The 22,092-nt window shown below is 44.5% G+C and overlaps 1 long non-coding RNA gene across 4 annotated transcripts in view; it reads left to right on the plus strand.

Annotated features, from left to right (window-relative positions):
- The window catches only part of LOC112986472 (uncharacterized), a 371,351-nt gene that overhangs the window by 701 nt on the left and 348,558 nt on the right, over window positions 1-22,092 (plus strand). For 3 of the 4 annotated variants that reach the window (XR_010390268.1, XR_010390270.1, XR_010390271.1), the window contains exon 2: window positions 230-1,348. This is a non-coding gene — a long non-coding RNA (uncharacterized LOC112986472). Of the gene's footprint in view, window positions 1-229; window positions 1,349-2,404; window positions 2,514-22,092 lie in introns of all 4 variants that reach the window. The other variant, XR_010390269.1, reaches the window with a different exon arrangement.

Below are 22,092 nucleotides of genomic sequence, written 5' to 3' on the forward strand. Positions count from 1 at the left end.
TGAGAGCTCGGTGTCTGCCTCTGTTCCGGAGAGTGTTTGGTTATAAGAGACAGACTGATAGCTCAGTCTGTTTGACTGGCACAGTTTCTGATTCATTTTTAAATTGCAATATATTGCTAGTGGTCTCATATTCCTTATATACTGACCCAAAAGGTAACTACAGCTCTTTCATCTTGCTCATTCATCTCTCTGTTTTTTTGTTTTTTTGTTTTTTTAATTTCTTTAATAGGCTGATACTCAGTGGAATGGATGAAATGTGCATATCACTCTGAACTTCGGCGTCTGGATCTGAGGAAGGTCCTTTCATTCACGCTGCTCTCCAGTTATGAAAGAAACTGTTATGGCTCAAATTTGGCAGGCTTCAGAAAAATTCCAGCAGTTCAAATGCATTCAATTAATATGCTGAATATTGACTCATTGCTTACTCACATGATGAACATTTAAATTACGCTTTCTCATTTTCAAAGCATATTATAAATAAGGTTTAATCCTCGCAGCCTGATGAAGTCACTTGGCATCATTTCCTCCTACTAATGGAAGAAAAGTTTATAGGAAAAAGTAGTATCTTTTATTAGATGTTGTTACTGCTTTCAGATTTATTTCATGGAAGTACTCCTGTAAATTTGCACAGTTAGCTAATGAAAAAATAGAAGTACTGATTGTAATCCCAGGTGAATAAGAGCAGAAGAGAAGGCTCTACAGTTTAGTGACTTTAGGCTCTGGCCAGCTATCGCCTGTCTGTCCAGGAAAAAAAAAAAAAGTTTGAAGGGACCTTGCCAAGATGTACGGGTAACTCTTGGACACAGCAGCACAATGTAACTTTGACAGTGAGGTATACTGGTTATTTCTGACAAACTTCCGTGATAGCATATCTCTTGAGACTGCTTAAAGGACAAGATTGTATATTCCAGCTTAGCAAAGGAATGGGTGCGTCTTTTCTAGAAGTTATTCACACCGAAAGTCCCAGTTAGCAAATGTTTTTCATGCACTGTCGCTTAAGGAGAAGTTACAGGGAAAAGCACAACAAACCTATCTAATCGAGGACCAGAAATGGAGAGAGGGAGTCCTGACGGGGCATCAGAAGGTGCAAGGAAACAAAGGAAAGAAACGGAATAAGGGAACAAATATCTTCCAAATCTGTCTTTGGCAACTGCACAGGCAAAATTGCCAAGTTATCCAGTTTGACAGGGCACTCGTTTACTAGTTATTTGATTGCATTACATTAAAGAAAGATAGTTATTTTCTACAGAACGCATCATATGTGTATCCTGAAGTATCTCTGGATTGGAGGAACCCCTGTGTTACATACTCAGAAAAGAGGCATTTTGGAACAGAAGCTACTGTTTTGGTAAGTGGTCATACTGTGACATTGAGCAGGGCCTTTTGGGTTGACTATGGTGTTGCCAGGTAGCCTAAAAATAGGGTTTGACAGACCATTGCAATGACTTCTGCAGAGATATTACAGGAGGAGTGTTTGATTAATTTGTATTTTTAACTGAATATGCTTTTCTTCATAAGCCCATTTTAAAGCCAGTCCTGTGTTTTATGGCTCACTTATTTAAACAGTGAATACAGCATTTTCACTCAAAGAAGAGAAACAGCTGCACTGTTCTGGTGGAACATACACATGCAGCCAAACTAAAAGGTGACCCTATGGCTTGTTGAAGTCAGAGGTTTTTCCATGTTGTTTACAGCTATGGGGGAATTCCATCCAAAATCTTTTAACTAACTGGAAAACATCCTTTTCCACCCTAGTTTTATTCCCCTCTTTGTTGTGTTAAAAGATGCTTTCCAGCCACATGGTTGTTACATATGCATTTACAGACTTTGATAGAAGAGAATGTAAAATTTTTTATGTTGTCACCAAATCTTTAGCTTCACATGTATGTTTTACTCAGGATACAAGATTGTCTTTCTCTTCTTTTTTTAGAAGTAGAATAGCAATATATTACCAAGGGGAACTTGGTGGAAGCTAAAACTGCCTTTTATAAATAAGGACTAAATGTGCAAAATCAGAATGAATTTTAACTACAGCGCAGTCTTTAAGTCTCCACCACTGTATGGTACATAGGCACAGAAGGAGCTGTATGAAAACTGGAGTTTTAGTCTGCACAATAGCTAGAAGGAATTTCTTTCCAGTTGTTGCATGAATGAGGAGTGTGTGCGAGTCTGTATGAAACCCAGCTCGTTTGTTTGGAAAGGAAAAACACTGTCTTTCTCACTGAGGTTAATGGTTTGGGATTAGGCACCCAATACAGTTGGATCTCATGATGATAACAAGAGGCTTCTGTCCTGTCTGCCAGATGAACAGAAACACTTTCCACAGGCTGCAGGGTAAATGTTTTTTGTGAATATGAATTAAACTAACTGAACAGGCAGCAAATCAAGTGGTATTATCTTGCAGGAAAGCCCATCGCCTGTCTGAGAGGAGAAGGTAACTTTCTGGTGAGAAATATCCCTTCTCTGTACCCCTAAACATACCAAGCACTGCCAAGAGGAACATATACACAAAGGTTTGCCTAATTTTTTGCCGTTGATGGGCAAGGCTCCTCTTGCTTTTAATATAGCTGATTGTTGGGGCACAGAAAGTCTTTACTGCTTGAAGAAAGGATATCTGAGGTATCGCAGAACCCAACTTTTGTAGTGGTGTTGCACAGAATTAATTTAGCTTTTCTGGAATGACTTTTTCCTTCCTTCCTATTATTCCTTGTCCCACCCAGTCTCTTCCAGTTTCCTGCTTCTGCTTTATATATAGCTAAATGTAAAAGGTGGGATTTAAGAAAGTGCCTTAATGAACAGATAACGCAAATCCCTCTGAATTACTGAAAATCACACTTTTCGTATTTAGATATTGATTATTAATATTTGGTTGTCTTTAGCAATGGGCTTAAAGGCATTTGCCTATTGAAGAACTACGTAAAATGCCTGAAAAATATAATTGCAATGGACAGATAACACAGAGTAGATACAAATGCATTTGGCTCCTCAGACATCTGCACAGCCTCAGGCAAAGCAAAGGTTTTAGCAGACTCAAGAAATGTGTGAGTCTATTCACAACCATCATCTGACAGATTTGTGCAATATACCTTTAGACTTTGTCTACACTAGGGTTTTTTGCTGCCTTCGCAGCTGTTGGCCAGCTAAAAAGGAAATTCATACTGGGGTAACCTCCAAAGCAAAGCCTCCTGTCAGCAGTGATTTACACAGAGGCAACTTACCTTGGTTTCAGCTGGAATTACTCATCTATATGAGTAATCATAATTACAATATTTAGCTCTCATGCAGTGCTTTTAAGCTGGGTATCTAGCACGCCTTAAAGGGGGATGGAGGGGTGTCATTAGCTCCTCTGCAGGCATTGATTTTGACCATTGCTGCAGACCATTGTGGAGCTGATAGGGAAGGAAGGAAGGTGAACACATCTTGTGGTGGTGATGTGCCCCCTCCAGCAAGTCTGTCCCCCTTGTCATCCCAGTGTCCAAAGGAAATAGGAGTTGAACCATGACTCTTTTTAATTCAGCAGGAGTTGAGTACCCAATAGTCTCCTAAATATAAAAGTGAAGTTTCAAACTGTTTCCCTTGACTGGGAACAGCATGATGTGACTGTGGAAAGAACAGAACAGTATGTTAAGGGAAACACAACCGAAAGGAAAGAGCAGCTGATTCAGGGGGCTGATTGGATCTGCCCCCTCCTGCTTTACTGTGTGGGTTTGTTTTCAGCCTTTCGATTCAGACCGTCTCATGGGTCTCACAACACTTCTCCACAGCTCTGAACTGGGAAATGAAACAATCACAAGAGGGTTGTTCGTTCTTCCTGAAACAAGCTTCACAAACTGTGGAAAATGAAAGCTAAGGCTGAACTTTTAAAACAAGCTGAAAGAGCAGAAATGCATAGTGAAGCCATTCAAAAGCATCAAATTTGGAATAGAGCCCTGAAAAACCCTGCAGTCATGACTAATGCAGTTTTAATGTGTGTGGTTCTAGGTAAAATCACTTCTTTTAAAGATCATTTCTCTCCTTATGTTGGTCAGAGTTCTTTACTGTCATTAGAGATAAATTGCATTGCTGGCATATGAGTTCAGTATCAGATGAATTACAATGACAGAATTATTTCTGATGCTACAGTGGCTCTTGCAGAGCTGCTGGTGAAGCAGAGAAACTGTACAAACAGGATATTCAGTGTCAAGCCGCAGTTGCACCTTGAGACCCACCCAGAGGCGCACTCTATCCTTCAGTCGAGTTAGCTGAGGGAATTGCCATAATAATAGATTGTGGGACTTGGCTTGAGTAGGGACAAAGCCATGCAGTGACATTTTAGAGACGGAAACAACCTGAAATAGAAACTTCAGATGTCCTTGATACACAGAAAAAGTGTGTGAGGCACCAAGCAGTTTTACAAGATTGCCTTTGGGTGCTTTTATTTTGCCCGAAAGGTTGTCCCAGCCTTCCTCACTGATTGCTTTTCAGAGATCCCTCTGATCCTGTAATACAAAACCACTGAAGCTGGCAAAGTGCTATAGGAAGGGGAGCTGTGGTAAAGGGACCACTGTGTGTGTGTGTGGGTGTCATGGCTGTAGTGGTATAAATCCAATCACTTATAGAATTTTCAATGTTAGAGTAAGTAGAATTGTGAATAAGAGCTATGAATCCGATATAGACAAGCAAGAAATTGTTGAGGGGAACAGTACCAAGATTGTGGTTAGGCAGGGAGGAAGCAGTATAGTGAGTCCAATGCTGATGGGGTACTGTCAACTTACGGTCTATGGTAATCTAGCTAAGGACAGTACCATGTGGCAACGGTGATTGTAATAACATGCAGTGCTCTGAGGGTTAAGGCTGTTTTCCGTGGTGTGTGTGTAACTGATATCCAGGAACAAAAGCAGTTGGCATTTCCCTGATGCAGCTGTAATGATGTGGTGCAATATGTTAGAGCAACAGGGAACTCCTTGCTGGCTTTTTGCCCTGTGCAGGTTCCTTCTCAATTAGGTTTTGACCTTTAGAGCAAAACCTGCTTCTTCAGTTTCTCATTGTCTAAGTTCTGCGTTGAAGCCTGAGAAACAAATCTGTAATGCTGGAGGATTTTCTAAGCTCTTATTAGTGAAACACAGGATAGGTGGGAAAGAGGTTGTTGAGGAAGAGATGAACCACCAAATAAAACTGAGATGTGAGGGGAATGAAGAACATTTTACAGATCTGGTGCCTTTTATTTTAGCTTTTGCTCTGCTTCACTGCAACACAGGCCTGTGTAGTGCCAGGCTTAAATCAGCACAAAAGACTGGTTTACATTAAGTACTCGTCCACAAAGCCTCTTCAGAGCCACCTGTACCTGCTGATCAAAACACTACCTCACTTGTCTTCAGTGATGTGGAAACCCTAAATTGCGTTCCTCCTGTAGGGGTTTTGCACTAGGTAGTGCGCTACAGCTGTTTGGCACCAGCAGACCCACATGAGAGTTTTGAGATGGAAGAAGTGGAATTGCTATCCTGACTGAAAATGTGGGGGTATTTAGGCAGAGAGGCTGCCGGTATGTTTAGTTGTGATGGAAAAGCCCCTTTCCTTTTTGAACTTCTTTACTGTTACGATTGCCTTGGTTGCATTTCCGCAGAACTTTTTGTTCAGGTGGATTCCATTACTTTATGCTGATTATTAAATGCAGACTGATGGCAGCTGCTGAAACTTGGACAGCTCTGGGGAGGGAAGCAGCAGCCACTCAGTGCCAGAGGAATGCCTTATTGCTGTGCTAAGGGATCTACAGGTGTGACTGCAGGGGAGGTGGAAGCATGTGGTTAATTTTGGTTCAAATACAAGGGTTAAGTTTTCAGAAATGTAAAGAGGTTCTTAAAGGCTGTGAAAGCCTGAAGTGTTAGATTTCTCCTGTCTCATCTGCCTGCTGGCACTCACAGCTGTGTTGTCCCTTTAACATTGCACTTGATCTGCAAGTGGCTCATTTGAAGGCTCTCTTATCTTCACCAGCAAGGTGCTTCAGGGCTGAGTTGCACACAGGTACCAGCTCTGTTGGTGTATGAAGTTATCAGCTGCTCCTTTCACTCCTAGGGTACTCCCAGGCTTTGATCTGTTACCATACTGCAACATAACTTCCTCTGTTCAGTCATCGTCCTGGAATCTTGTTTTTTACTGCTGTATTACACTGTGCAAGGCCACCAGCACCCCACGAACGCTCCCATCCCTGCTGGCTGTTCACTGCTCTCACAGATGTATCCATCCTATCTTCTCTAATGCATGGTGTTGACTCCCTTCCCCCTCGCTCCACCAGTAATCATAGTGGAAGCCACTTTCTTTTCTGAATCAATTTACTATAAGACGGCAATTTCCATCACACACCCTTGTAGCTGGCCTACATGGAGATATCATGATATGGTTAATTCTTCCCTTCCTTCTCATCGATGCATTTGGCTGGTGGTTCTAATAAACTGTGGGGCAGGGGCTGTCTGTTTATTCCATCCGTACAGCACCTAGTGTTGTGAGCCCTTACTAGTCTGTAAGCCCTAATGTTATTAAGCAGTGATGAATTGTGTCCTGGGGCAGCTGGGAGTTCCTTGAAAGTCCCCTTTTGCTGGCCTGGCTGGATCTTGTTTAATATGAGATTGATTGTGTCAAAGCTAGAAACTTCAATGGGAAGAGAGGAGTTCTGTGTGCAGCAAGACTAATGAAACGTAGTTTCCTGTGTTTTACAGTTGTTTCACTGGTAAGCTGGGAATCCAGTCTGACATTTTAGATGTCAGAGAGCCCGGATAGGAGGAACTTCTCTTCTCAGAAGTGGGCTCTCTGCTAACTGATGAGGCACAAATTTCCAGCAGAGCTGAGACATTGAGACATGTGGCTTCCTTGCACAAAGGTATTCTCTGCCCAGGAACTGAGCTCCCATTGCAGCCTGCCTCTTGGTGGCTATATCAACAAGATATATCAGATTGCTTATTTTAATTAAATTTATCAGTGCTCAGTAGCATTAAGACCTTTGCTCCTGTGTCAAATTTGGCTGAAGCTGGCAAATGAGTTAAGTTATTGAGGCTTGGGGTATGTAAGTAACAAGTGGGCAAAAGCAGAGATAACACAGTGCTATAAACCTTATTTGCTTAAAACCAGCTAAAATCCTGATAGTGTTGGAAACAAGACCATCAGCAGCATCTGAGCCAATTCTGCTGGAGATGATGCTTTTCAGATGACCTAGCAAGACCCTCCTAACTCATAGGTTGTCAGGCAGGAACTTTGGTGTAAGAAACACATGTCAACTCAGACTACAGAGCAATACATTCCTGCTGTTGTTACTCAGTCTGTGATCCAACCCGTTTCATCCATTCGCTCAGGGGTGGGCTTTGGCAGCAGCCAGAACTGTGCTGGGTTCTGGGTGGAGGATTTGTCTGCTGCACTTGGTCATGCAGTGTAGGCAAGGCTGTGCCTACGGTGTTTGTCTCTTATTGTGGTCTAGCGAAGTGACGCAGCCCCTATCTGCCACATATCTCTAACACTGAGAGTCCTGACTACAGTCTGCTGGTCCTGACGTGATCTAATAATGATGCATCACTTTCTGCAGCATCTCAGATTTCTTTCCTTTCAGTGGCCAGGTTGGGCTCATTTTATTTATGCCTTAAACCTCTCTTCTCTCCCACACTGTGATCCATGCAGAATTGTTTGGCAAGTTAAAAGCTGTGCCTGTTGTGTGGGCAGGAGAAGGGCCACAGCTTGCTGCTGAAAATGTGTGAGATGTGGTCCAGGCTCATGGGGAAGAATGAGGTGGGGGTCAGAGATGCTGGTTCTGTGCTGACTTTGTAAGACTTGCCTGGCCTGTTTCACAGACTTGTAACTACTGATCCTTAATTGTGTTTCAGGCCTGGCCTACAGTCACTGATTGTCAGCGTCCTGGGGCTTCTTCCAGGTTTTAATTGTCTCTATTAGTATGATAGATGTTGGAAATAAGGATGTATTGGAGAAAGGTGGTGGTGCTTTTGCTCCTGCTGTTATTTTTGCTGGGGCTACCATGAAAGCTACTTACTGGTACTTTCCCTCCTGTGAAATGTATAGGCAAGCTATCTGAGAGAGATCCCATATCTCTTTCGCTTAGATTTAAAGGTAATCCCCACTAGGAGGGCAGATTCTGTCCAGGATTGCAGAGCAGGTTAGTGCAGAGTTGAAAGTAATCCACTTCTGAGCTTCAGCCTCTTCTTTATGATAGGGTGGATTTATGGTGGCAGGAGTGGTGAAGAGTCATGTTGTTCCCCCACTGGTGCTGCCTGTTATGGCATGGTCTCCCATCTTCAGGATGAAGAGGGACACTTTTCTTGCTCCACAGCCCCCTCTCCTATCTTCCCCTCCCTTCACATGGCAGATATGTGTAGCCCTGTTCTGGTCTGTATTCAAGCCTCAGTCTTTGCTTTCTTTTACTCTTCTTGTCTGGACTGGATTCATCCTGGTATGCAGGGAGGAATGGTTCTTTTCCTGTTGCTGGAGCACTCTGGTTCTAGACACACAGGAGTTAATCTTTATGCTCCTCAGATATTCTTCTAAAGGTAGATACAGCTATTTGCTTTCATTTTTTTTTCTCCTCTAAGGTGCAAATTAGCTTACTCTCTGAAGCATGCAGTTCTTTGAACAGCAGGATTACTGTAGCTTGATTTCCAGTATGTCTGATTGTTTTTCACCTTTCCACGTGTGGATGCTCTGCTGACTAATAACAGGCAAGCCTCTCAGCCTGTTGTCAATGGGAACAAGAATTGAGTCCCTCTCTTCTGCCTGACTCCCAGTTTTCATGAAGCTGAGGGGGATTTGCTACCTTTGAGGCCTGCACTCCAGTGTCCAGTTCGGTTGGAACTGGCTGAGGTACTCCAGAATGATTAGACAGACACAGCTGCACCACAAATGGTATAGTATGAGCATAATTGCCATGAGAAACAAGGCTAATGCTATGTGTTTGCAGTGAGGAAAAGAGGCTCTTGCTTCCTTCCCTGAATGTCCTGACAGCTCCTGATGTGCTGGCTGTAACTGTAGGACACACTGCCCTCTCTTGGCCCTTGATGGGCTGTGGATCTGGGCTGGGAAACTTGCCCTTTATGAATGTCAGAGAGGCCAATGGGTGATAGTTTGAGCCTTCTGGGGGAATTGGATTCGGGCTGGGATTTATAAAGTCAATCAGAGTTACAGGACTTTGTAGGCAATTTCAGGGTCCACTCCTGGACCCTATGAGAGTGTTTACGTGGAATTTCACCACTTCATGAAACCAGTTGTGGGAAAAATACCATTCTCGCAGTTTTATCATTGCATGCAAAAAAAGATGTGTAAGAAGCTGCATAAATCAGCTAGCTGGAATCATGAACACATGGTGGAAGACTTTCATCTAGTTTCTCTTTTAGATGAGTTTTGTGTAAATATTGCAAATCATAATTATGATACAAACATTTCAAAATTTACACTTCCAGAGGTAATGGGATTGTAGGAGCAATCTGGGGACTGGGACTTGTTTGAAAGAGACATCTCTGACTTGATCTCATGCCTTCTGGAGTTAAGCTAGCTCAGAATCCATTTCTGGCTGGCCACTAGGTAATTTAGTATGAAGCTGAGCTCTGAACTGCTCAATACAGCTATCTTAAGTGGGATGTAACGGTTTCAGATTTGCACAGCTCTGCTACATGTTGTGTGTATTTCTCTTCCTGTGTGGATTATTTTGCATGGGCAGTGTCTGACTTTGCATTCATCCTTTTTACGTCCTGGAGAACCTTACTAATCTGCACTGGGTCATTTCTGGATTGGTAAAGATTCATGGTGCATCAAGACAGGAGTAGCTAGGTAAAGTTAGCTGTTTTTTCAGAGCAGTTGTTTCTTTTTGTTTTGTCTTTTCTCAAAATAGTTGTTGTCAGCAAGAAAACCCAGCATGACTTCAGAGTTTATGTACTAACTGCACATATTCTTGAAGGAGCAACAGATGGAAATAGTCAGTGCTTGGGTCAGCGAGTCCCAGAACAGTGAGTGGTCTGGGGCTGCACAAGCTGATGGATGTCTCCCCTTTAACATAAATGTACATTGGGCCACAAAGCTAGGTCAGAAAAGCCTGGACTGAAAACTGCCTCGTGTGCCTGTCTGTTTCGACACCACGCCACCGCTGCCTGCTCTGAGCTGTCACTGTCTGGCTCTTCGGAAGCGTGGAGCCCCCGGAGGCTGTGCCCACATTGCAAGTCAAAGCCTAAGCAAAGTCAAAGTCTAAACACCTACCCAGGAAGTCAGAGAGCTGGGCTTTCCTTAGTTGAAAGGAATTAATACACACCTTTCTGAGACTGCCTGAACTGTTGAAATCACCAGCTGCTGGGGGAGGCATGGGCAGGCTGGTGGAGGGCCTGGCAGGAGGGTTTGGGGTGCACCTACTGGGAAGCGGTGGGGCAGAGCAGGGCAGAATTACCCACAACAGAAAGTCTTGTGCATTTGGACAGGAGGGGCAGGCTCTGGGCTCTAATTTCAGCAGTGTCTTGCTCAGATCCCAAGGAGATGTTTCCTTCCAGAAGCCTGACGGCGCATAATAAGTAGAAGAAGGGGCATCCTTGTTGGTTGTCCTATCTCTTGTTTGTTTGCCTTTGCCAGTTTCCACTGCAAGCAATAATTTTTTATGCTTAACTCTCACTGTGGGGGTTTAGGCACCTTCTTTGGGGTTCTGGATTCTGGGGGGAGGCCTCTAGGTGCACAGAGATATTGAGGTTAACGTGGGGTTATATCTGCCCAGATCTTGGTGTCCTGTGACAGATGAAAACACAGCATTAGGTGGGAAAGCACATGCTGGTTACTAGAGCTTTGCTGAAATCCACAGAACCAGCATCCCAAGTGCTCCTTTAATGCAGGGGAGCGTACATCCCCTCCAGTGGGTAAGCAGGATGTTTTACAGAATATGGCCCTGTCACTGTGCAGCACTCCTCAGGGAGGTTCGTCATATTTTCAATCTTCTCCCAGGTTTTCATTGCTCCAGTTAACTAGTTTCTGCAGTCCTTTATAGCTTTTCTTCCCTGATGCAAGTGAGATGACAGATGCGTGTTCCTGGGTGATATGACAGCGAGGAGGCCCCAGGGCAAGATGGTAGCTAAGGAACTCCACTAGCAGAACTGCTCTGCTGCAGCCCCAAAGCATTGAGGTTTCTCTGCAGTGCTTGGACTTACCCTGTATGTTTGGCACATGGGGTCAGTGAGCTTGAGGGAAGCCCCATGCCCATTTTCTTGAGCTTTCCTTTTCCTCCGGCAGCCCATGGGTTTCTGCAGGCCGTGGGCTACACTTGGGGGTATTGGCCTATGAACCACCAGAAGTCAGATTACAGGGGGAGGAGTTGGGGTGCCAGGAAGATGAATTTTTCCATGAAAAAAATTCAAAACAGATTTGCCATCATGGCAAGGTGTGGCTTCTCTCTGTCTCACTGGATCTTTCCCACCTTTTGCTCCTCCATCCCTCCCTTTGGGGCAGGTGGGGGGGTGTATGTGTTACCTCTGTGGTTTCTGAGTTTCTGGGACCTTTGGGGGGAAGTCTGCCATGCAGTGAGTGCTCACATGTATCAGTGGTCTACATATTCTGTTGTGATTTCCTTGCCCCATAGCAGGTGAGAAAGCAACCATCTGAAAGGAGAAAGTTTCTGCCTTTATGTACAGCCTCACTTCTCCTTTCTGTGGCCATCTAACCTCACTCCTAGTGGCAACCTACTCTTGTGCTGGCGCTGTCTCACTGGGCTAACTTGAGGAAAAGGCATTCTCCAAGCCTGGCTGAATCCGCTCCAAATACCGACTTGGTATTTTTATAGCGATTTACACCTTTCTGAAATAGGGCCTTTGAACCAAAATTTTCCTTAGAACTGACATGAAAAGGAAAAGCTGGAAAAACAGCCAGAGAATTTTTTTTCCAATGCAACAGGCCAATTTCTGAAGACAGTCTTGGATTCCTGTTGGCCAGCTGCACAAAATACATCTTATATATGATAGCCTCTGTGCTGAGTAAGCCCCTGATTAGCTTGTGCAGGTCTGACTGTAGGTGATCAGCCTGGGCATGTCTGCAGGTAGCCACGGCGGAGTCCAGAGCAAGAGTGTGTGGATTCGTATAAACAATTTGTTTTGCAGTTCTCGTGCTTCAGCTTGACTGAAAACATACCCTGACCTTATAGCTACAGGCAAGATCAAAATGACTTAGCAGCTCTTATTTATCCATTTACATTAGTCACTCATGTAATTAAGGATAGAGAGACATGCATTTTATGTAGGTCCCTGGATGAATGGAAGGAAACCGTGTCTATGATGTTAGGCTTGAGCTATTACCACGAGGGGATGCTGTTGGATTGTCTATAAACTACCTTCCCCCGGCCTGACATTCTTCTGTTGCCCTCTCTGGTTTGTCTCAGGCTGATTATCCCAAACTCCCAGCCCCTGTCTCCCTCCCTCCACCAACCTCTGTTAAGCTCGTTGTCCTTGGCACCCCTCACTCTGGCACCAGTTTCTTTAGAGCTGTTCCCTGAAATGCTGGCTATTCGTTTTCCTCAGGCAATTTTATCGTACAAGGTTGTCGCACTGCAGTATCTTGCATTTCATTCTGTATCTCCTCCCCAGAGGCAGGTAGCCAATATACTGGTTAGCTGGGAGCGTGTCAAGGACCTGCATGGAACTGCAGAGCTTGGCATGCTCAGAACAAGAGACATAAGCCAGGTATGACCTGCCCTGAAGTTTGGAAGCACTCAGAGTGGAGATTCAGGTTTGGGCCTGTTTGAGAGACTGCTAAGTTCAATCTGGGTTCAGACCACTCCAGTTCCCTGTTAAGTTAAAAAATGGCTTATAGTCTCCGTTCCCTGTAATGAGAGCAAAGCGTAAGGTTCATTGCTTTTGAAGTTAAGGCCCTGATGCTTCCTGTTACAAGGACACCTCATTTGCTTGAAATTAAAAAAAAAAAAATGTTGTCAAGTTGCTTTTTCAGATTGAAAGAGTCATTCCTTAAGCAGCCTGAACAGGTAGGCATGAGAGTGATGTGGGTGCTTGCAGATTTCTGTCTGAGACGGGCAAGTTGAATAACTTGTCTGTAAAATGGGGCTGCCTTTGGGGCTGGTAGCTGAAGCCTGGGCCTGAAGCAATGCAGGGAGAGGCAATGTCCCTCACTGCCTGTAAGAAGTTTCTCTCAGTACCCCACCAAGGTGAGAGCAGCTTGGCTGCTTGTTCTCATCTAGGCAACCGTGAGGGTGGGGAAATGAAGGAGAGACCGTGAGCATGGTCTGGGCCTTACAAATTTTGGGGACTAGTCACCCATGGTGGCAAAAGTGGAATTTGCTCCTCAGAAAGAGGGCCGCTTGTGTCGGAACGGACAAAATCTCTCTTGATTCTCTGTAGTTACACCCACAGTTCTCACTTTCCTTGGGGCCTACTTGCGTATTGGCTGCCTTTGGGCTCCGTTTCTCTAGAGGCTTGAATTCACCTGGTGAAGTGAATTTGACCTGTCCCAGTGCCGGGGCATTTTGCAGGGCCTTTGTCTGAATGTGAAGCTGCCTCATCTCTGAGAAGTTTTGTGATGATTACCACTGTGGAGGGAAGTGCCTCCATGTTCTAGGTTCTTCCATGGCACGATGTGTATTCTGATTTGCAGCGTTGCCTGAAGACCAGGGCAGGGTCATTGTCATGATCTGCTGTTTTGTCCTTCAGTGCTAACACACAGATTTAGAGAATGGGATGGAGCCATCTCTCTGCTCATGTCTTTTGGCATAAATGCCTTGGATTCAGAGAGTTCATCCCAGCTGAGACTTTGGTCCATCTTGTACAATATGGGGCTTTATTTTGTGTAAAGTGATTTCTGGAAACAACTTTCCGAAGTGTTAATAGTGCACAGGAGAGAAACCTCATATTTGTGCTTTGGTGGCTCCTAGCATGCTGATGAACTCCATGCATAGTGCCCATACTAACAGGGCTTCAAGCACCTCTGTGAAAGGGAAGGATTTTAGGTGGCAATTTCCTACTGTTTGTACAGCCCATTAAGGAGATGAAGTGCCCAGCGCAGTTATTGTGGGGGAATTTAGCTGGTCAGCTTATGAGCAAAGTGTTTAAAAAAGGGGACATCGATTTTGGAAAGGAAGAGTGAAAGATGGTCTGGCAGTCAAGTGATGTTTAAGGATGAATGTAGTGTAAGCTGTGTTCTCTTGTAATATGTCAGGAGGCGGGAGGCAGCAGTCTGTGTTAATTATGCTTATGGTTAGCAGCAAATGCCTGTGTTTCAGCCAGGCCTAACTGTGCTGATTATGATTGATTGGAATTCCAGAGAAGATTCAAATTCAGCCCGTCTCCTCAAAGGGGTGGATAAGCGTGCTGAGGACGACAGTAATAATTCAGTAACCTTTTATAATCTCTGGTGCCTTGTTGCAGAGCGGCAGCAAGCCCCCTGTGATGGCAGAAGCATTTCTGTAACCCAGAGCATGTTCAAATATTCCTGGAACATTTCTTTCCTAAAGAGGATTCACATTTCAGAGTCTGCATTGACTCGCTGGGAATGAAACTTTCCTGCAGGGCTCCAGATTTCAAGTGCATGCGACTGCCTAGGAACTGATGGAGAGAAAAGGAAGGTGCTGAAACTCATCAGAGAAAACTCCCTGCTCCCCTCAGCTCCAGATTTCTTCCTAGAGTGTCTGAGGAGTTTGGCAGGGCCTCCTGGTTCTGGTAGAGGCAATGAAAGGTCTCCATGTCACCAAGCTTTAGGCCATGTGTTGAAAAGCTAGTCTCCTCCTGTAGCCGAGGGAGAAAGAAGTATCCTGGCATGAGATTGGGGGTCGATGTTTCACTGCTGTGTCGTGCCACAGAACAAATGGGATCTGTGGCAAGTGTGGACATGCATGCATTTTTGATGAATTAGCCAGAGCGGATGAGATGGCTTTATGCTCTTACTCTTGCTGCCAGGAGACAGCAAAGTCTTGACCTAACATAAGTTTTGCCACCACAAAAGGCAAATCTGTGAAATTTTTAACTGCAGAGTGACTTTATGTTGGATCAGCACTTTGCATCATGTAGCTTTGGCTTTTTTGACCCAGTATTAGGACTCCTAGAGCTGCGTTAAATGTTTCAGGGAACCGTGTCTAGCACTGCTCCAGTTTTGAATCATTTTTTATGAAGCCTTTTCCTGCTGGCTCCTATGTTGACTAGGTTCCTCAGCTGAGCATGAAGACTGGGAGTCAGAAATAGCCTGAATCCCTCTCCCACCCCTGCCCCTGTCCCTGCATCCTCTCTGATAGAGCAGGGTAGACCAGAAGCAAGGGTGGATTGTTGCCAGTGGAAGGCTAGGAGTTGAATCTAGTTTGTAGGTCCATTGATTTCAGTGCAATTTTGTCATGGATTGAATCAGCCCCTGGTCCTGATTGTATCATATACCTGCTGTGGAGTACAGGCAGCCACTCTTATTTATTTATTTATTTTTTTAAGTAATGCTTTTGTCTGAATTTACCTCTTGCAAATATCTGTGTAAACATGCACAGTATAGACGGGGGAGGGACCAGGGCCTCATGGCTGGGATGTGGGGCAGGGGAGCAGGAGGACACTAGTGAGCCGCTTTTGTGGCGTGAGCTTGTGGAAGCCCCTCACTCTTGTGCCTCAGTTTCTCCCCGTGGTGTCCAGGGGGACTTATTAATGACTGCCCTGTAAGATGACTCCCACAGTGTGGCAATGGAGTCTCTCTGTAACACTTGGCTCCGGTAGAACAGCTCTTGCAGTAAGATATGATTTGAATTATTTAGAGTGTTGTCATGTGATCACAACTGATTGAGTTCCTGTGGCTTAACAAGTTGCCATCTGTTATCATCCCCATTATGAATTATGCATGAGCTTAAATCAAGACTTAAACCAAAGCAGGTCAAGCGAAGTCCTTACTCTTGTGATAGAGTAAATCTGTCTTTTGGGCTGTTAGTATTGGATCCAAAACACTGCAGCCACATGACACAACATGCTGGTCCAGTACAAACTGTCTTTGCTGGTTCAGACATGTTCAAGGTATGCTGGCGGGCTCACTTGATGGTGAGAGGCTTTATGCTGGATCAGGTGTCGTCCTCTCTCCCATAGCTGGCATAGGATCATAAAGATAGTGAAAACTCCATCGTCTGTGTCCTGGCTGAGTTGACAGAAACAGGATCGTGGGCCCACACCAGAGGGTCCCAAAGGGCTCAGGATCATCTGATCATGGAACTGCTGCTGAAGAAGGCACAGTGAGCAGCTGCTGAATTGCTGGCTAACTGCATCTGAGGCTTTGTGAAACTGTAGCCGTGCTTTAAAACACGGCAGTATGTGCGCGTAGGTGTTGTCAAAGTGACCAGTCACAGTAAAACACTTCAAGCCCAGCTCAGACATTCGTGCCAGTCCCCTGGCCTGGAAGCATGGCAGGGTGTGACCTGTGGCTGCACACTGCAGAAAGCAGGCTCAGCCAGAACGTTCCCATTTCTCAGGCTGATTTATGGTGTGTCAGCTATTCAGTGCACTTTCCCTGTGCAGGAGAGGTGGCTCGAGTCAATCCAACTATGTGTATGGGCTACTTCCCTCTTAGGACAAAGTGCTGTTGCTCATACATAGTTCAGGAAGCTACTGCTGGCCACTGGCCAAGCTGTGAAGTCACTCCCCTTTGGTTTGCAGCATATATTGGATCTGCAGTAGCGAAAGCAATTAAAACCTGCTGTCATTCCAAGGGTGCAATTCCCTGATGTCCCATCATCTCTCAAGTCAATTTACAGGCCAAGCTTTCTCTGCTTGCAATATACCAACACAAGACGGCAGCCAGCCTGGCAGCTCAGGGTGGTTAGAGGCAGGCTTCGCTGTTACTGCAGTTCTGAGGTTGGCTGAATTTATGCACAGTACTTCCAAGAGCAGATTGGGTCAGTGACCTGGTTCTGACGCAGAGTCAGCTATGTATTGGCATCCATTTGAGATAGGAGCCTATAAAATAAATATCTCTTGCTGTGGGAACGAGCAGCATAGATTGCTGCAGCTAAATCAAGACTTCCATGGCGAGTATGCACGTAGCATAGTAGGGAATGCAGAAAATCCATGATGTCCACAGGCTATGCCGAAGCCAAACATTTTCCAATTGATTGCATGGCTGTCCCAAGGAAAATCACTGGGATCTCTGAGTCAAACAGGATGGATAGGCAGGGAATGAATGCCTACTGGCATCAGCAGTGGTTGCAATGATAATTCCTGTTTGCATTTTGGGTCATAAATCCATTTGTGGCTGCAAGGACACTTCCTGTGGCTCCAGGTATATTCCAATGTTTAGAGCTATTTATTTACTGCTGGAGGGTGCTTCCATCAGCTGGCACAAAAAATGACTCTATGGCTCCAGTTTCTTCCCATGGATATCTGAGGGCAAAATCCTTTGACTGCAGCAGGAGTTACTCACATAATGTCCCTGCTAGAAATAGAACTGTGTCCCCTCTCTATAAAATGGGGACAGATTCTCTCTCTTCATCATGATTGTGCAAAGCCCTTCCCACGGGAGAGAGCCAGCCTGCTTGTTCTTCCAAGTTCACAGGCATCTGTACCCCTTGTCATTTTCTAGAGGACTGAACAGTCCCTTTGACAGCAGGAATTCAGATTCTTTTTTAACATCCTTTGTAAAGACGGTGGATAGGAAAGCTATCCATAAAAATAGCACTACCCTAAGATCTGCACACACTGAATTGGTCAGATTTGAGATCTTCTCACATTTTTTGCCTTTGAATTTGCAGTCTAAAGATGGAAAAAAAAGAATGGTGAAATTCTGGATGCTAGGTCAATACTGGATTAGAAAGGAAGGAATAAAAAATTAAAGGAGAAAGACTTGGGATTTAGTATGGACCACCAGGGTGGGAGAAAAGTGAGACAAATTCTCAGACTAAGTCTCATATTCCTTCAAATCACAGGGTATTGTGCTTGGGGGCGAGGCAGGGAGGGAACAGTTTTGCAATTTCATCCTCAGTCATGTGAAGACAGAATTATCGGGCACAGGGATTGTATTAGATGTATTGCGGTTGGAATCTAGTAGAGCATTTGACGCAGGGCCTTGCAAGATCTTGCCCTCCCACCAGAATTGCTTGGCTTGTTTTGGATAGTAACCCAGTCGTGATTTAGCAGAAATGTCAAGTGGTACATGGGTCTGAACATGCAGATTTTGGACCAACATGACTGATGGAAGTTGTTGATGTGTCTGTTTTACTGAGGGCTCCTTCTGTGATTTAGCGTAGCAGTGAAGAGCATTTTAATGAAATTTTTAGGTGCAGTAGTTTTACGAACTTTACTGAGGACCCTGAACATAAAGTATGTCAGGAATCGTGAAGTTTGGTAATGTGAGATGGAAATACTGAAAGCTAATGAAAGTTTAGAGGGGGAAAAAAGTTTGTCTATCTGGGAAAAAACATCTGAAATCAAAATTCTCTAGGAAAGAGGAACCCTGAAAGCTTTAATGTGAGAGACAGCAAAGTAAACTGTGTATAGTTTGGGCTTGCATACTTGGCTGCATGTGATAGACTAACAACAAGGTGATTGAAGTTAGGATATTGGGCCAGACCGTAAACTGGGGTAAGCAGTATAGCCCTGTTGAAATCTGTCAAGGTCTGGCAATTTACCGCTGCTGAAGATACGTTTGGGATAGAATTTGCTACCAGGAAATTATCAATCAACTGAACTGGAATCAGTGTTGAAAATAAGAGGGATGAGTTAAGTGAATCTACTTCTCCCAAAATATTAAAGAAGAAAGTCTGCTTACCCCAGGCCAGAGACGAAGGAGGGAGGCTCTACAAGAGCCTGCCAGCGTCTGAGAGGTGTGGGAGAATTACTGAGCGGTATGGGAGAACTTGGCACGCTTGCAAGGAAATGGAATATGGCACTTAAGCCCATTCCTTGGGAGCAAGTCTGTGCTGGCTGGGAGGTAGCCTGGATGACCAGATCAGTCCTTCTACCTTTTATAATTGGACTCTGTGGATTATAGCTAAGATTTCACTACAGGCAGGTCATGAGATTTCAGCCAATAATCCCACAGAAGGAGGAATTACTCTGCCCTGTAGTAGACATGAATGCTGTCCAGCCCCACCAGTTGTGGTTCAGTATGAGATTCTCTTTCAGAAAGCTGTCCACTTGCAATCCCAGGAATCCAGCTGTGATGATTTTACCAGTAATGCATAGTCCATACTCAGCTCTTGTCCTTGGAGAGATGCAGCCATGCAGGTCATTTATGCGCTGTGGATGGTCCAGGAAGGAACCTCAGTGTGCCTCAACAGTACCTTTTCCCAGCCAACTTGCCTCTAAAAAGCTTTGAACAGCTGGCTGCAGAATGGAAGTACTTTGTTCATCACTCTCCCCACCCCGGGTGAGCTTTCACCTGCATCCCAGCAGGACTGTCAAACACAGTCAGGAAAGTGGGAATGGAAGGGCTAAACCTGAAACAATCCTGTATCACTGCATTTGGCTCACTGCTCCTGGGACTGGAGAAGGTTGGAGGGTTTTCTGATCCGAGTTCCACACAGTTTGTATCAAATACTGCCTGTGCCTTTCTCGACAGCCGCTGGTGAGGAAATTGCAACTCACTGCTACTCGTCAGTGTATTTTGCTTGAGGTATGGCTTTTTGCATTGCTTTACCTGGCATTTGGCAGTTTATTCTTCTGGGGCGCTTGTTGACAGCAGCATTAAATAATGACTTTGGTATTACAGTATTTAAAGGGATGGCTGCTCAAAGGAATGCAAAGCTGGTCAGAGTACAGTCTTTGCATTATCAGAACTAATGCTGATGTGGGATGTTTTTGGTGCAGGCAGAAAATGCCCATGAAAGCTATTTGGTTGAAATCTCTTGGTCCAAGCATTGGTAGTTCACAGCATGATCTTATGCTGCAGCAGCAAACTTCTTCGGTACTCATGACATTGCCTACCATATACTGGATTTTAGTTGCAGCTAACTGTCCTCTGGCCCATATTGCATGAACTGCAGGGGTTGAGTACACACAGCGGAGAGCAGAATTGTGTTTTCCTTTCTCTCTTCAGTCTAAGTGTAGCTCCGCTGATGGTAGTGGCACTATTCCTGGGTTACACCAGATTTGGGTTTGCTGCCTTTTGATTTGATAATAGATCAGAGTGAAGAGGGGTGATTGATCACTCCCCAATCCATCTTCAGGAGAGAAATGCATGGTCAAAAGGTAACTTAAAAATGCTTAGTTTCCTATCTTCATTCATTCCTGCCTTGCTGTGATTCCATCCATTAAAATAGCTCTGTGATTGTTAAAGGCTGTTCTAAGTGGTGGTATACAGTACAGAAAGCAACATGCCTTAAGGAAGGAGTAAGCGGCTAGGTTTCAAACACTCACTGAGCTGGATCCTTCAGGCAACTCTGAGTTTTGCACCAAGAGAAAAGGAGAGAAGAAAGGAGAAAGTGGAAGGGAGTGTTTATGTTGAAATCTTTATTTAGTTTCAAAGGCCTAGAGCAAAACATCAAAACACAGAATGCCTCGTACGAGCCAAGACAGGGAGGAGAATTTCCATTTTACTCCAGATGAGAAGTAGGTCTTGTTATAAAGGGTTTGGTTGACAAAGCTGAACATACTTTACATTTCTACTGCAATCTATTTTAATTATTGATGTGTAGATTCTTTTGTAGGGTTAACAAGGAATTTGCCAGAAGCCAGCCCACAAAGGCCTGAGTTGTAGTTTTCCAGCAGACATCCTGAAAAAAGCACTGTCACAGGCAATCAGTGTCCTTGGCGAGGTGGCCTGTTAGTGGGGTGGTTACTAATTGGGGTCATTCTGCAGCAGATAATTGTTTGTGGCACCCACGCTGATTGGACTCCCAGTATCTTCCCATCCTGCAAATGGTCCGTGACAACTTTGATGAATTTGAAGTTTGGCATCTGAATAAATCTATGGAAGGAAGAAAAATGCTTCCCCTCAAAAATGTATGTAGAAGAGCAGAGCTCTGCCCTGGGTCAGCCTACAAGAACAGAGCCACATGAGCATGCAGACATGTCTGGCAGTTACCAGAAAGAGGGGCCACTCGATGGGTCTTGTCAGACTCTATTTTTACCTCTTACCCTTAATTAGAGACTGGGGGAGGACCAGCTATGCCAGATTAAAAATGGGAGAGGTGGTTGAATCTTGGATGCGATGTCTAGGACAGTGATGTCCTAACCAAAGACTCTTGAATTTACTAGGAAACTGCAGATTTATTAAAATATCCCTGGAACGAGTTCAGATGCAGGTCAGGCCTCCTTGCTGGCAGACACTAGCAAAAGTGATGTGGATGACTCCAGAAAACAGGCAGTTTGCTGGGCTTGAGAGCAGTATGGGTGGGTTGTAAGCATGGTTTTGCAGAGGAGCTGTAGAGATTGTTTCAGTTCTTGGAGCCATGACCAAAATGTATAAACTGCAACACTGATTTGTGCTAGAATTAAAAAAATCCACAGAAAGCTGCTTTGTCAGGCCACAGTTTAGAGCACCTGGTGCCAGATCAGTGCTGTCAGCCAGAGTGAAGCACTGAACAGGTCCCAGATGACTGTGCTTTCTCAACTTGGTCAACATTTCAACATGTTTTTTCTGGAGGAGTAACTTCATCCTGACAGATTTCAGGTCTAGTAAGTCATCATGTGTCCACGGTACTCTAAATTATGGCCAGATCTAGGATGACAAAATTGTAGCATCGTTCTAGCCAAGGCCCCTGCTCAAAGCTCATCTGTTGTTCTGGCCCTGGCATAAATCCTATAGTCAGGGTAAGCACCATACCATGTGTTTTCACTCATTTGACAGAAATGAGATTGTCTGCTTTGTCTGGATTACATTTGTACCAAACCAAGGTGAGCTGGTGATGCGGCTCAGAGATCAGACCTTCAGCTGGATTCTCTAAACTCCATGTAAGCGCACAACATTTGCCAGATTTCAGGCTGAGGATAAAGTTGCAGAGCTGATCTCAGGCCATAGATCAATGGTATGATCTTCTGGGCTTCCCTGTTCTCAAAAGGTCTAACGGGTCAATATTTTTTCTATGCATATTTCAGGAAGAAGCTAGCAAAACTAGTATTGGATATATATCAAGTCTAAGAATTACTATTATAGTTCCCATATCCACTATCTGGACATTTTGATTGGGAAGCAAAGAAGTAAAGA

This window comes from Dromaius novaehollandiae, chromosome 8 (genome assembly GCF_036370855.1).
Source record: "Dromaius novaehollandiae isolate bDroNov1 chromosome 8, bDroNov1.hap1, whole genome shotgun sequence".
Lineage (NCBI taxonomy): Eukaryota > Metazoa > Chordata > Aves > Casuariiformes > Dromaiidae > Dromaius > Dromaius novaehollandiae.